This window comes from Leptonychotes weddellii, chromosome 12, assembly GCF_054177405.1.
Source record: "Leptonychotes weddellii isolate Sample4059 chromosome 12, ASM5417740v2, whole genome shotgun sequence".
Lineage (NCBI taxonomy): Eukaryota > Metazoa > Chordata > Mammalia > Carnivora > Phocidae > Leptonychotes > Leptonychotes weddellii.
Window position 1 is genome coordinate 45407514 of NC_138380.1, and position 13695 is coordinate 45421208.

Consider the following 13695-nt stretch of genomic DNA (forward strand, 5'->3'; position numbering starts at 1 on the left):
ACGCACACACACACACACACACACACACACACACACGTGTGGGTGGGGGAGGGGCAGAGGGAGCGAGAGAGTCCCAAGCAGACTCTCTGCTGAGCCCAGGGCCAGACATGGGGCTCGATCCCAGGACCCTGAGATCATGACCTGAGTCAAAATCAAGAGTCGGACACTTAACTGACTGAGCCACCCAGGTGCCCCTACATTATCCTTTTAAATGTATCCACAGAATCTAAGAACCAGAGCAGGTGATACCCAGCTTACTACTTTTTTTTTTTAATATAGAAAGAAACTCTTGAAATTTTATATTTCTTTATTTTCCTAAGTTTTCATAATTCATTTATTTTCTACTCATCTTTCATAATTTCATCCTAATAGAAAGTATTTTTATGCTTAAAAGTCGTATTATTGAACACTCTATTTTACTGTTTTGTAACAAAAATACATTTGTGATTTGAAGTGGATATTTTTATTCATTCTGCCTATAATGCTATATTTTTAAAAATTCTACCATTGATATTTAACCAATAACAATCTATTCTTATAAACTTTCCTTTAAATTATTAAACACAAAAAGTAAGTTACTGAATATTCACCTTCTAATGAGATGGAAGAGGTTTTTGGTTTAATCAGAACTCAAATAAGGTCTATACATGGCAATAGTTTGATGTGTCTCTTAAGTCTCTTTCAGTCTTTAAATCTCAACTTCTCTCTCTCTCTCTCTCCAATTTATTAACAATATCAGGTCCCTTTTCCCTGAATTTCTGGTAAATTATTAGTTAAATCTGGAAGTTTGACCAGATTCAAGTTCGACTTTTTGGCAACAATGTTTTATTTTAGCTAACGATACTTCACTTGTGTACCTTTCTTAAGGTTTTAAATTTCAGTGTGTATCTGCCTTTCTATGCAAGCTACAGAGGCGGGTAAGCACACATCCTCATATCAAAAAGATGGAAGATAATGATATCATATAGAATTCAGATAGATGATCCCTGGCAAAGGGAAATTGAGGCAACCCATTAAGGGCAAGGCCATGAAGCACGCAGAGCATGTGATGGAAGGTTTTGTCATCCCACAGACAAAGAACCTACCCAGCTGAGCTGAGGGCAGAGAGTAGGGGGACCATGGACAGGGTCATGGAAGAAAGCAGCTGTGATCACCAAGCAGGGCTTCCTGACCAACTACAGACGTGGGGATGGAGGTAGGGCCTCTCGTCTACTTCTAGCTGTATGTTTCCCCAAGTCTGAGAAGTAATGAAGCAGAAGGGGACCCTTAGTAGTATAATGAATGGTGGCATTGCCATCCCAAGTCCATAGAGTAGTCATATTATGGGGTGGTATGGCATAGAAAACATATCTGGTGTGGGCATGGGCTCATCTACCAGAATCTCCTCAACAGCTTGAGTTTCAGACATGTCTGTTGTCTTAAATGCACACATCTCTCAAGACAAATGAACACTTCTCTCAGATCATACAACTGAATGCTTTAAGAAGAGCAAAAACATTTTCTGGACCATAACTTGAGAGATACTCTATCTCTATGGGTTCCATAAGCCATATTGCTTGGTTCTTTCCTTCATATCCCTTCTTCCACACATACTTCCTCCTCTTTGGGCCTCCGGTGGCCATTCTCTAAGTTTTCAAGAGAAAATTTGAAGATTTCTATTTTAATAAGGATTGTTGTGTACCTAGCTGAATGTCCTTGATCTCCTGCTAGTTCAGCCTTATAAAAGTTTCAAAAGCCATCCCCACATTGCACAAGAGATCACAGAACCTACAGAGAATATCAATGTGTGGATATACAAACTACACACATTTTTCAACTATTTGGATAAAATGTTCTGTGGCAAGAGAAGATAAAGGAGGAAGAGTGGAAAGGGAGATGGGGGTCGACAAGAAGTGAGCCAGACAAAGGGAGACAGAATTTGCAGTTAGATGCAGTAGATGATCCTTATTCCTTCGACACATTCCTTCCACAGCCAGTTGAATGATTTTGGTGTCTGACTTCAAGGGAAGGGCTGAGTCTCCGGGTGCTCTGGTGTTTCCAGCAGCCAGGTTGGGTCAAGGACGGACATTCAGGAGGCCCCCGAGGGGTCTAACTTGAAGCGCTCAAGACTAGCTCTCCAGTGCTGCCTGGAGCCTTCACCACACTTGGCCTCACTGCCTGAAATTCCACGATAGGAAATTACCCTTTGGAGCAATGAATGCCCTGGGTTATAATGCTAAAGCCTTAAGAAAAGTACTGTGGCAAAGTCTCACCGCTGCCTATACCTGCCCCCCAACTAGGAGGTGAGACCCGGGGCCAGAAGAGTAGAAAAGTGGAGGGTCATTTGGGCTATAGGCCTCTTGTTTCGAGGTGACGTCAGGACAGGCCCATCATGAGCTGTGTGAGAGCACGAGAGCCTGGGTGGAGGCAGGGCTCTGAGGAGGAGGCCGCCAGAGAGACAGAGGACCAAGCCCCACCAGCTCTGAGCAGATACTCTGGACCGGAGAGCTTAGGACATGGATCATCTTCTCAGTGAGGTGACACAGAGGTTGCTTAGCTTTCGAATAAGTTAATTAAATAAAGTAAATAAACCAAGAATCTAATAGAATATCAAAAAAATGAAGAAATTGAAATACATTATCTCAAGACTTTCCCAATAGGATGAACACTGTTATTTCACAGAAGAAAGAAATTTCTTGCCCTTTCTTCTTGCCCTTGATAATTTTAAAAGAACAAGAGCCTACCATCTTTGAATAAGTGACATTGCTTCCCAAGAAAGGACATTCACAAATTTAGAAGCGCACACACAGACATTATTTTTGTGGGTCTGTGAAAGCTTTGTTATGAACTGACATTTGAAAACAACTGGCTTAGAGAACATAGTTATCAATCACAGTTTCTGAACACATCCCATAACACGATGTAGAAGTGTGTCAGAATTATATGTATGAAATATATGTCGTCTATAGAACTTAAGGACTATCTCCTAGGAGTCTCCTTAGTAAAATTGCCATTGCTTCTTACTGTGGTAATACTGCAATGTGTGTTATTATAAGTCATAAAAAGTGGTTTATTATTCAATAATAAACTCATAATATTCATGGTACTTGGCTCATAATATTCAGCTAGAGCCCTTGCTCCAATATGGTAGGAAAGTCAGGTTAAGGTGAAGCTGAGGAAGGTACCCTTAGCCCGAGTACCACCTGACCCCGGGGGGAGGGGCTGGCCCTTTCTTTGTGTCCTTTCCTCCTGCCCTGGTCCACAGAGGAGGCAGATTCATACCCAGCCCACTGGGGAGTTGGTTGCTCTGTCGTCCATCACCTGCGCCCTAAGAAGTGATTACAACATCAGAAAATGGGCTAGGACGGTGCTCAGCTGGGGAGGTAAGAAAGCCTGAGTTCATGTAATGAGTGTTCTGTTGAGAGCGTGCAGAAGATCCAGCCCCTTGCCATGGTCAGGCCCACCACGGCCCATGGAGCCACCCAGCAGCCCACACGGGCGGTGTGACTGCCCTCCCCATTTCGTGCTGCAACAAAATGACTCTCTCTCTTCCCCTGGGGCCTGAGCTACAGAGTTCTGGGCTGTGCCTGAGGGCCACTGACGTGTGCGCTTAGTGGTACAAAGGAGTACACAATGCTCTGAAGTGGGGAGAGCTAGTCGCAGAGGCTGTGTGGCCTCCCCATGTCTTGGTAAGGAAATGTTCCAGGCCCAAGGCCCATTCTTCTGTGGCTGAGCAGGGGTTGAAAGACAACATGCACAAGACTGCCTTTCCCAACTCTACATTCTGAGGAGTAGCAGAAATGAAGCTCAGGAAGTCAGAAGGGGCAGGATCATAGCAGGCCTCATGTTGCAAAGTGAGGGCTTTGAGCATCCTTCTGTAATCAACGTGGCAGCTCAGAGACGCCTTAGGACAGAGGAACACTGTGGTTAGATCAGGGACTCTTGAGCCAGGCTCCCTGGGTTTGAGTCCTAGCTCTGCTGCTTAGTACTATGTGACCCTGGACAAATCATTTAACCTCTCTGTGCCTCAGTTTCCTCCTCTATGAAATGAGAAGAATAGCAAGTCCCAGTGTCTGAGTCTTTCATGGGGATTAAATGAGACAGTAAGTAAAGTGCCTGGAAGGGTGCCAGCCCCTTGTAACAACGTGTTATTGGAAGGAATTTAAGGACTGAGTCACATGATGTACCATGGCTCGCTGCTTGGCGAGCCACTTCTGCTTCTCAGACTCAGTGGCTTCCTCTACAAATGGAAGAGATTAAATGAGATGCTCTCAGGCCTTGTGGCTCTGATATTCTCTGGCTGTAGTTGCAACACAGGGACAGGCTTGCATTTGAACTTCAAAATGGGCCTCAGTCCCTCACCTGGCCCCATTTGAAGGTGGAAGACTGACAGCCCAAATGGAAACAAAGCTCTTTAAGCAAAAGAGCTCACCTGACTGTCAAGTGTAATCCAAAGAACTCTCATGAGGAGCCATCTTCCGCGTCTCAGGGAAAAGAAAGCAAAGCTGTCTGATAGCTTGTGAATTTACACAAACCAGGTCGCCTCCCGCCCCGCTTTTTGAACATCTCGAACCAAATGAATTCCCCATGTCAGCAGAATTTTACATATGTTATGCACAAACACATCACTGGAACGCAAGGAAAGGCATAAATAACGCAAATGGAGCATCCATCTTAGCCCTGGCCAGATGAGGCGGGGGTGGGGGCCACAATTAGCTCGCGGAGCCCCGGCAATGGCCTCGGTGGCAGTCCATTTGTGAGGCAGAGATACAGAGCCTGCTAAAGGGGAGAGACCGGGAAGCACTGGGCCGGCCGTGATACCAGGTAGGGAGCGAGAAGCATAGACTCGGAGAGCGGGACAGAGAGAAGGTGTGCACAGGGAAGGGCCCTCGCTGGCATGGAGTGAGGACAAAAGACAGGAGCACCACCCTCTGAATCCTCACCATGGCATTTCGATCAAGCTGTTGATTCGGCTTGAGCTGAAATTACAAAGGACTGTGAATTATACATGGCAAATTGTCTGGGCCGGTCCCTTAGCAGATGGGAAAACCGTGGTGGCAAATGAAATTAGCAGCCGCCTCGTGGAACGAGCCCCTGCACCTTTGCTCCTTGGTGCTCGCAGAGTCTGCGTGGCCTATAAACAACAGGACCACCACTGGGAGGTTTTTTTTTTTCCATTGTGAACAAAACCACCCTAAGAAACAACAACAAAAAAACCCCCCTAAAACATGAAACAATAAACTTTTCTCTTTTGCAGATTTAAGAGACAAATTCCCTTTTCCAAGAAATTGCCAACCGGTTTTAACTCTTGGAGGCTTGCGTTGGAGTAAGTGTGAGACAAGGCTGCCAGATTTCTCCTTCCCTCACTCACAGCCCACACTGAGCACCATGAACTCTATTATCCCCTCTAGAGAGTTCTGCACTGGGCACAGATAGAACAGCGGAAAGGAGAGAAAATCAGCTGTCCCGGGAGTGAAGCCTGCTCCCTGCTCCTTTCCTCCCAAAACTAGTGGTTTCTGTTGAAATAGCAGCTAACCACCGTTCCTTGGAGGGTTCCCACTGAGCCACAGAGCTCAGGGAGCTCCACGCAGCCAGCACAGCAAAAACCCAGAGACAACGGCACTCACCAAACAGCAGGAAGAAGGCAGATGGGGAGCTCTCAGAAATCACGGTCCCTTGATTAGCAGGCTTCTGGGGAGTCAGCAAGGATTTCCATAAAGTCTGGGCTTTTTGGAAATCAGTTCACTAGGCTTGTATCCTAGGGGGAGACATAACCCAGCAGACAGATACTCAAAATCATAATAATCATTAAAACAACCATAATAATAATTATAATAACACTAGTTACAATCCTAAATACAAGTGTAATAAAAGCTAGTACTTATTTAATGCTTACTATGTGCCCACCACTGAGTTAAGCACTTTACATGCATTTTCTCACTTAATCCTTAAATAAGACTTTGAGGTCGATACTATTATTAGTGTCATTTTAGAGGTGATGAATGGTGGTGTAGAGAAAAGAAATGTCTTGCAAAGGTCACGGTGGTGGATTGATTGCCAAAGTGATCACCATTCTTCACGCTTCCCAGGATCCACACTCCACACACACTCTGCAATGTGATTTTGCAGCTTTTGACTGCTTTCATGGCTTGCTTTTGGCCATTAGAACGAGGTTCTGCTGATAGTGTCCTGATGCTGAGCCTGGACCTCCAACACTTCCTTCTACTCTTTCTTTTGGAACTCAGGTGAGCCGTCCAATGAGCCAGCCCAGAAAAGCCTGCTGGAGGATGAGGGGCTATGTGGAACAGAGATAAGCCATCTCAGCTGAGACCAACCTACCCCAGCCAGCCTCCTGAAGATGCTTGGAAGAGTCCAGATGAGCTCAGATGAGCCTGGCCCAGATTAGTAGAACCACCAAGCTGATCTGCTGACCAGTGAGCAATAATAAATGGTTGTTGTTTTAAGCCACGAAGTTTGGGGGTGGTTGTTACATAGTAATTAACAACTGAAACAATGGTCTAAGTAATACTGGCATTCCAAACCAGGTTTCTTTACTCCATAAAATCCTCTGCCTTTTAATTGCTGATTTCTAGTGACATACGCCCAAGTTCCCTACCTCACTCACCAACATCATCTTCCCCAATTCTACCTTTCTCTTTCCAGTAGGTTCTAGTAGCAAACATTCCTGATTGCTGGTGAAGGAGTTGGGAATCTTGATTGAAAAAGCCAGCAATGGTGACTGTAATCTTTTCATTGGCCATTGAACAGGAGGGAACGTGTGATCCATTTCTGACGATGAGACAGAAGGGTGAGCCAACTGAAGGGCTGTGGGGACAGATTTCCTTTTTTCTGAGGATAAAAACACCAGAACATACAATCTTTTTCTGATTTTGTTTGCTGCCCACCATCTTGCAACAATGAGAGGGGTCCACCTGAGGCTGAAGCCAACTGAATACGGCAGAACACGGACACTGAGGTCACTGTGATCACTCAGACAATGAGACAGAACCATGCTTGGGATCCATAGTGTTTTTCCTTTGAGTTTTCCCTTTTGCTTCAGCCAGTTTGATTTTTTTTTTTACTAGTAGCTGAAAGTATCCTAATGGATAGAGTTCCAATCACCAGATAAAAGGATCCAGCCATCTGGTTGTTGAGTCCTGTGTTCCTACAAAAACCAAAGTCCAGAGGACACTAAAGCTGATTCCCAGGAGGCAGACCTCAATTTGTGGGAGCCCTGTATTTCTGACCCTTATCTACTCCTTTGGGCTGACATTAGCAGTAAGCGGCTGTCTTGGCACTCAGAGAAGGATGGCTGCAGGATGGGGGTAAAGGGACAAGACTTGGGGAAAGTTCTGGGGAGCATGGCTGAAGTGTGGCCAGATATCAAAGGCCGCAACAGATGTTCCATGCATGCTCAGATGCTGAGCAATCAAAACATAGGGCCACTGCGGTGCTGGGACAGGGGAAGTTTGGGGATCATGGGGAAGTTGGGGGCCACTACATTGGAAGGATCCTTGAGGAGGGGTCAGGGCAGAAAAGGTAGAAGATGGATACTACGGGGCAGGTGGATCGGCAGTCAGGACAGCATGTGTTCATCCGTTTGGACTTATTTGCCGAAATTTTAACAACTTGTTCTGTCATACTGAGGCATGCCAGACAATTCTATTCTAATACGTACTACATTCTATGTGCTTCTGTCTACTCTATCAGCTTGTGGACCCCAGAGGCCAGAGGCGCTGTGATACTCATTTGCATATCCCTAGCACAGAGGCCATCTCAACACAGCTGGGTGAATTGAACAGAATCAACAATATAAACCCCCAAGACCCATTCTCTCCATCTAGTCCAGATTCTGAAAAAAGGAGAATCTGACTGGTCACAGCCATTTTCCTCTGAAACAATTATTTCTTTGGAGCAGAGTTATGGAGAGTTAAGGTGACCTCTGACGGTCCGACCTCCTTTGCCCTGAGATAGCTCAAGATTAAACTGTCTCACTGAGGACAGCAGATGGCAGAGGGAGCTGGGGGGAGAGGGCAGCCCCCTGTGTCTTGCAAGCCGTGGAGCACGCTGTGCCTCCATCATCATTAGTGATTCAACAGTTCTCATTTGACTGAGAAAGAGCACAAAACTCTGCTCCAGACAACCTTGCCCTGGGAACTCCTCGAATAAGCCAGGAATCCCAGGACGCGGACACTGTCTGGTTCTTGGAGGCACTGCTGGGTCCTATTCATCTTTCTTTTCCCCAACACCAATCATGGCAGGGGCCCCCGGGCCAGCTGCTGGGAGCCCGAGTGGGGGAGTGAATGAATGAGGGCACCCTCCTTTGCAAGTAGTTTTGAAATACAGACATGAGATGAACTTTGGAATCATAGTAATTTGGGTTCACATCCAGGTTTTGTCACATAACGGCTACTGACTTCAGGCAAACACCTTAGCTTAGGTAAAGTTTCGTTGCTCATGTACAAATAGATATAATAAAGCCAAGGTCAAGGCCTCACGACTCACGTCGGGTGCCTAGGACAACACTCGGCAGTGCTCGATGAACTGCAGCTACTCCCCTTCTGTCTTTGTTTTCTTTTTTTTCTTCATTTCATCTTTGTTTTAATATTATTATTACTGCCATTATTACTATTATGCTTAAACTCACTAAGCGACACCCTCTGCATGTATTAGAACTGCCTGGATTGAGTTTTTTTCCCACCTAAATAATGTCCGGATAAATCAGCATACATGTCTTCTCTGAACAGTCTTTGTTGTCCTTTTATAGCCATTTCACTCGCATCCACTAAGCAGGAAGTGCTGTTGGAAACCAGCCCAAGAAAGCATGTAACGTGCACCTACTTCCATTGATGTTCTCCCTCATAATTTTCACTGGGTACTTAACGGTTTGCTGGGCACAGTGCAAAACTCCTTATTATTCTTCTCTCTTTCCTAATCTCTACCACAACAAGGAGGTGGATATCAAGGTAATCTTCAATTTACAGATGAGGAGACAGAGGCTCAGAGAGGTTAAATGAGGAGATGAAGGGGCTGAGAGTAGCAGAGCCAGGATCACCACGTGGAAGTTGCCCACTTCCGGCCATGCCTTCCTCCCCTGAGGTGTGGCACACTTTCGGTTTTGAGCCATCAGCTCCACCCCTAACTCCAATGAGTGACTCTAATTGGTTTAAACCAACCACAGAAGTCCTATCCTTTTTGCACGGCGATTGGCTCAGGTAAACCAGACCGTAGCCAATCAGTTCAGGGCATATCCCCTAGCCAATGATATTGAAGTGACTGACTTTGCCTGCACTGGCTGTGAGAACCAGTTCTCCCTTTTCTTCTTCTGAGGGCTTCTCATGAGGAAGCCCGATGGCAACCTCCAGCCAGACTTGCAGCCTTGAGGGGAATTAGGGAATCAGTTTGAGGACGAAACTGAAACAGTAGGGTAGAGAGAAGAGGCGCTGATGTCCTTGAGCCCCTAGAACAATCGACTCAGAAGCCTGCTCTGCCTCTTGGACCAATATGAGCCACTAAATTTCCTTCGCTCTTATCTCAGTTCGACGTGGTTTTTCTGTTACTTGTAATCAAAAGCATTCTAAATGATACGGCAGGCATCAAGCCCAGAGCTGACCCGTGACCGGTGCATACCCCCCACATTACAGTCCTTTCTGCTTCTCTGGGTCATCATCCTGAAACTCACATCTTTATCAGCAGCCTGGTAGTCTCTCTGTGTCTCAGCCAGTCTGCAGCATTTCTGGGGCAGTTAATTTTCCGGCCCCAAGGACAAGGCCCTGGGAGGTAGCTGGTGATGTAAGGTCACTCTTTCAAATGAGTGACTGGAGGCCATTATAACAAAGCTGATGGCTACTTCTGGATACAGGGTAATGAAAGCCTCTTCTTGGGGTGACTCCAGCCAAGGAGGGCTTTAGAGAAGGGCAGACTTCAGTGGGGACTAGAAAAGCAAATAGCCAGCTGCAGTGCATGCTTATCAGGCCCTGATGTATTGAACATGGAAAAATGCTAACCTCCTCTAACTACAGTCTAATTTGCACAAGTGCTTAGAAAGAACACTGAATTTATCAGAGCTTGAAGTGCAAAATATTAAAAAATAAATCACTGCTAGTAAAATCGTAAAGCTATCAGGAGATCTATTTGAAAAGACAGTTAGCAAAGTCAATTTGAGACACATTCATCAAGCTTTGAAATCATGGAGGCCTCATCACATGGGTTTCCGTCTTGCCCGCCCAAGAGGATCCTAGAATTTAAGGCCAAGAACAGCTGAATCCTGACAGAAATCAGATCATTGGAAATTTTAATAAAAATGTTTGAAGAGGTAAAAGAAAATGCCAGCCCAAGTAGCTGAGATAAAAGGATGATTTTTTGTTTTCCCTTTTCCCTAGGGTGCACCCATGATGGGGATTGCTCTTGGTCTCCATCCGCAGATATAGTCATACCCAAGCTGCTAAGCCCAGGTATGAAGTCAATTTCTCAGACCTGGGATCAGGTGACTCTGTGACCGTAAAGAATTATCAGTGCTGGGTCTTGAGTCTTCTTGGCTGTCTGCAATTGAGGGACCCATAGTGATCTCACCTGGAAGCATCCAACCTTCCTTCTTACCTAGTTTCACCCTTGTAGAGGGTTGGAAATCCTAAATTCTGACTGGTCAGTTTCTTTTTCCAGGCCTCCAGCCTCAAAAAAGCCTGATCTCCTTGGCCCCTGGGCTGACCCACTCCACTGGTGTGTGGTGTCACACCCAAAACAGCCTTGTCTGTTTCCTCTGGGCCTCCCTAGGCAGAGGGCACCAGGCTGAGACGTGGCCTCCTCCTCCTCCCACCTGCCCCAAACTGTGTGAGAAGGAATGCCCTGACTCATTTGTGTATTAACCACTTTTTAAAAAATGAGGCAGTATGGTGTGATGGTTTAGAGAGTGGTGCTGCTCAAACTACATATGGTGAACAGCCTGGGTTTTTCTTTTCAATCTATTACAGAATAAAATATGGGCTCCCTGTGCATATCTAGCATGTAGCTTGTACACATGTGACTCACAATGTAAAGCTGACAGCCCGGAGCTCATCTCTACCCTATTCAGTGAGATAGGCCCACTGATCATGTACTTGGATGTCACGGCAATGTCAAATTATAAAAGATTCCCACTGCTTTCTTTCAGTTCCTGTACTCATCTTGTTGCAGACTAGCAATGAAGAGTTCACATCTGAAGTTGGCATTTTGAGTAACATTTATTTATAATAATGTTTCTCAAAATCTCGTCCCTGGACCAGCAGCACCAGCGTCACCTGGGAACTTGCTACAAATGCAAGTTCTCAATCTCCCTTCCAGACGTCAAGAACCAGAAACCCTGGGGATGGAGTCCACAAATCTGGACTTTTACCAGCCTTCTGGGTGATTGTGAGGATGCCACACAGTTGGACAGGAGAAAAAGCTAACAACAGAAGCTAGGTTAGGAGATTTCCTTGATTAGAGCCTTAAGTATCATTCCAAGAAAATGGTTAGGTCTGTCTCAGTGACTACTGAGCTCAGTTCTTTTTTTAAGCTTTGAAATGTATTTGCCCTGAAGTCAATGAGTAGTACATTCCACAGAAATATATTCTCATCTTAACCAAATGCACAATTTGGATTTCCAACGTTAATCTTTAATAGATTTAAGAGTGAATGAGATTTTCCATTTTACAGCTTCTCCTCACTGCACTCCTATCTTTTGCACCAGTTTCCAGCAACCCTTCAATAGCACACACAGAAATGCTCAGCAGGAAGGAAGATTAGGAGAGGGTTGACAAGACTCCCCGAGAGCAAGGATCGTGGAGCCCTTGTTCATGTGTCCACAGGGCCTGGCTCATTATAGATGCTCAGTGGATCTTAAGGGAATGGGTGAGTAGATGAATGGACAAATGGAAAAGTGAAATTTGATGAGCTAGAACTTTGTAAAAGGATGTTCTGATTAATTGGCTTTCTGATTAATTGGCAAATCTTTCACTTTCCTGAAAAAGTGTGTTTTGTTTTTCATCTAGTTTGACTGAATTTTTATTCATTGCAAACCAAAGGTCACCTGAATAAAAGACAGCTATGTTCAAGTGCAATGCATTCAAATTACATCTCTTCTAAAGGACGTGTTGCTCAAGTGTCTCAGGTCACATAAAAGAGTATAAAATAGGGAATTTCATTTGGGAGACTTTATTACTGAGAATGAATTTTATTGCAAACCACATTCAGAGAAAAGCAGATAAAAGGATTATAATCCATGAAACATGGCAAACATATGCTATTATTTTGGGTGAAATGTCATTATTTTCACTACCAATACGTAAATTAAGTACACCCACATTTGGCATTGCCATGAACATAATTGGTAAAATGGTTCTAATGAGAAGCTCAGAGTTATTCAGACAGGATTTATCAAACAGAAATAGGAAAATTAAGCAAGGAAAATCATATAATATAAAAAACAAATGAGAGAAAAGTGAAAAACATCCAGCAATTAGTTTAGGTATACAGGGCCAAGCAGTTGGAATGATGGGTTCACAGAAATTGACTGATTTTTTGCCTGAAACTTTGTTGGTACAATGCCAAGACAACCCATCAGTTTGAATTGTTCAGTCCTAAATTGACTGAATTGACCAGTCATTTGGAATGCCTTGAGAATCTGTCTATAACATGTCTGTTTTGAATACAGTGCCTGTCCTGCTTTAGGAATATCTTCAGACACGTACCACTCCTACTTAATGGAGAATAAATGCTCTGTAGCCACGTAAATTCAAGGAGACCTACCAGCACCAACAAGAAAGCTCCAGTATCTGCAACATTTCTGTGATCCAGGTCATCTCATACTGGAGAAACTGATGACTTTTTCTAAAACAAAACCTTGAAGAGTGACCTAAGTTCAAAACTTAACTCTCCCTCTTTAGCCTTAGGGTTGCCCTCCATGAAATGGGAATAACAAGTTCTTTATAGATTTTGGATACTAGCCCTTTATCTGATATGTCATTTGCAAATATCTTCTCCTATTCTCTCGGTTGTCTTTTGGCTTTGTTGACTGTTTCTTTTGCTCTGCAAAAGCTTTTTATCTTGATGAAGTCCCAATAGTTCATTTTTGCCCTTGCTTCCCTTGCCTTTGGCGATGTTTCTAGGAAGAAGTTGGAATGGCTGAGGTCGAAGAGGTTGCTGCCTCTGTTCTCCTTTAGGATTTTGATGGACTCCTGTCTCACATTTAGGTCTTTCAACCACTTTGAGTCTATTTTTGTGTGTGGTGTAAGGAAATGGTCCAGTTTCATTCTTCTGCATGTGGCTGTCCCATTTTCCCAACACCATTTGTTGAAGAGACTGTCTTTTTTCCATTGGACATTCTTTCCTGCTTTGTCGAAGATGAGTTGACCATAGAGTTGAGGGTCCATTTCTGGGCTCTCTATCCTGTTCCATTGATCTATATGTCTGTTTTTGTGCCAGTACCATACTGTCTTGACGATACCCAAAAAACAAATGATCCAATCAAGAAATGGGCAGAAGACATGAACAGACATTTTCCCAAAGAAGACATCCAAATGGCCAACAGACACATGAAAAAGTGCTCAACATCGCTCGGCATCAGGGAAATCCAAATCAAAACCTCGATGAGATATCACCTCACACCCGTCAGAATGGCTAAAATTAACAAGTCAGGAAACGACAGATGTTGGCGGGGATGCGGAGAAAGGGGAACTCTCCTACACTGTTGGTGGGAAT

The 13695-nt window shown here is 44.5% G+C and overlaps 2 long non-coding RNA genes across 6 annotated transcripts in view; one reads left to right on the forward strand and one right to left on the reverse strand.

The window, feature by feature from the left end:
• The window catches only part of LOC115940323 (uncharacterized), a 33548-nt gene extending 19859 nt beyond the window's left edge, over positions 1 to 13689 (forward strand). The window contains exons 2-9 of one of the 5 annotated variants that reach the window (XR_014139290.1): positions 1073 to 1195; positions 5237 to 5305; positions 6225 to 6413; positions 6643 to 6787; positions 10362 to 10433; positions 11129 to 11418; positions 11687 to 11847; positions 13104 to 13689. This is a non-coding gene — a long non-coding RNA (uncharacterized LOC115940323). The other 4 variants (XR_014139288.1, XR_014139287.1, XR_014139286.1 and 1 more) reach the window with 4 other exon arrangements.
• Positions 1 to 13695, reverse strand: part of LOC115937609 (uncharacterized) — a 438489-nt gene that overhangs the window by 67786 nt on the left and 357008 nt on the right. Inside the window, exon 8 of the long non-coding RNA XR_014139292.1 lies at positions 5607 to 5737. This is a non-coding gene — a long non-coding RNA (uncharacterized LOC115937609). The remainder of the gene's footprint in view (positions 1 to 5606; positions 5738 to 13695) is intronic.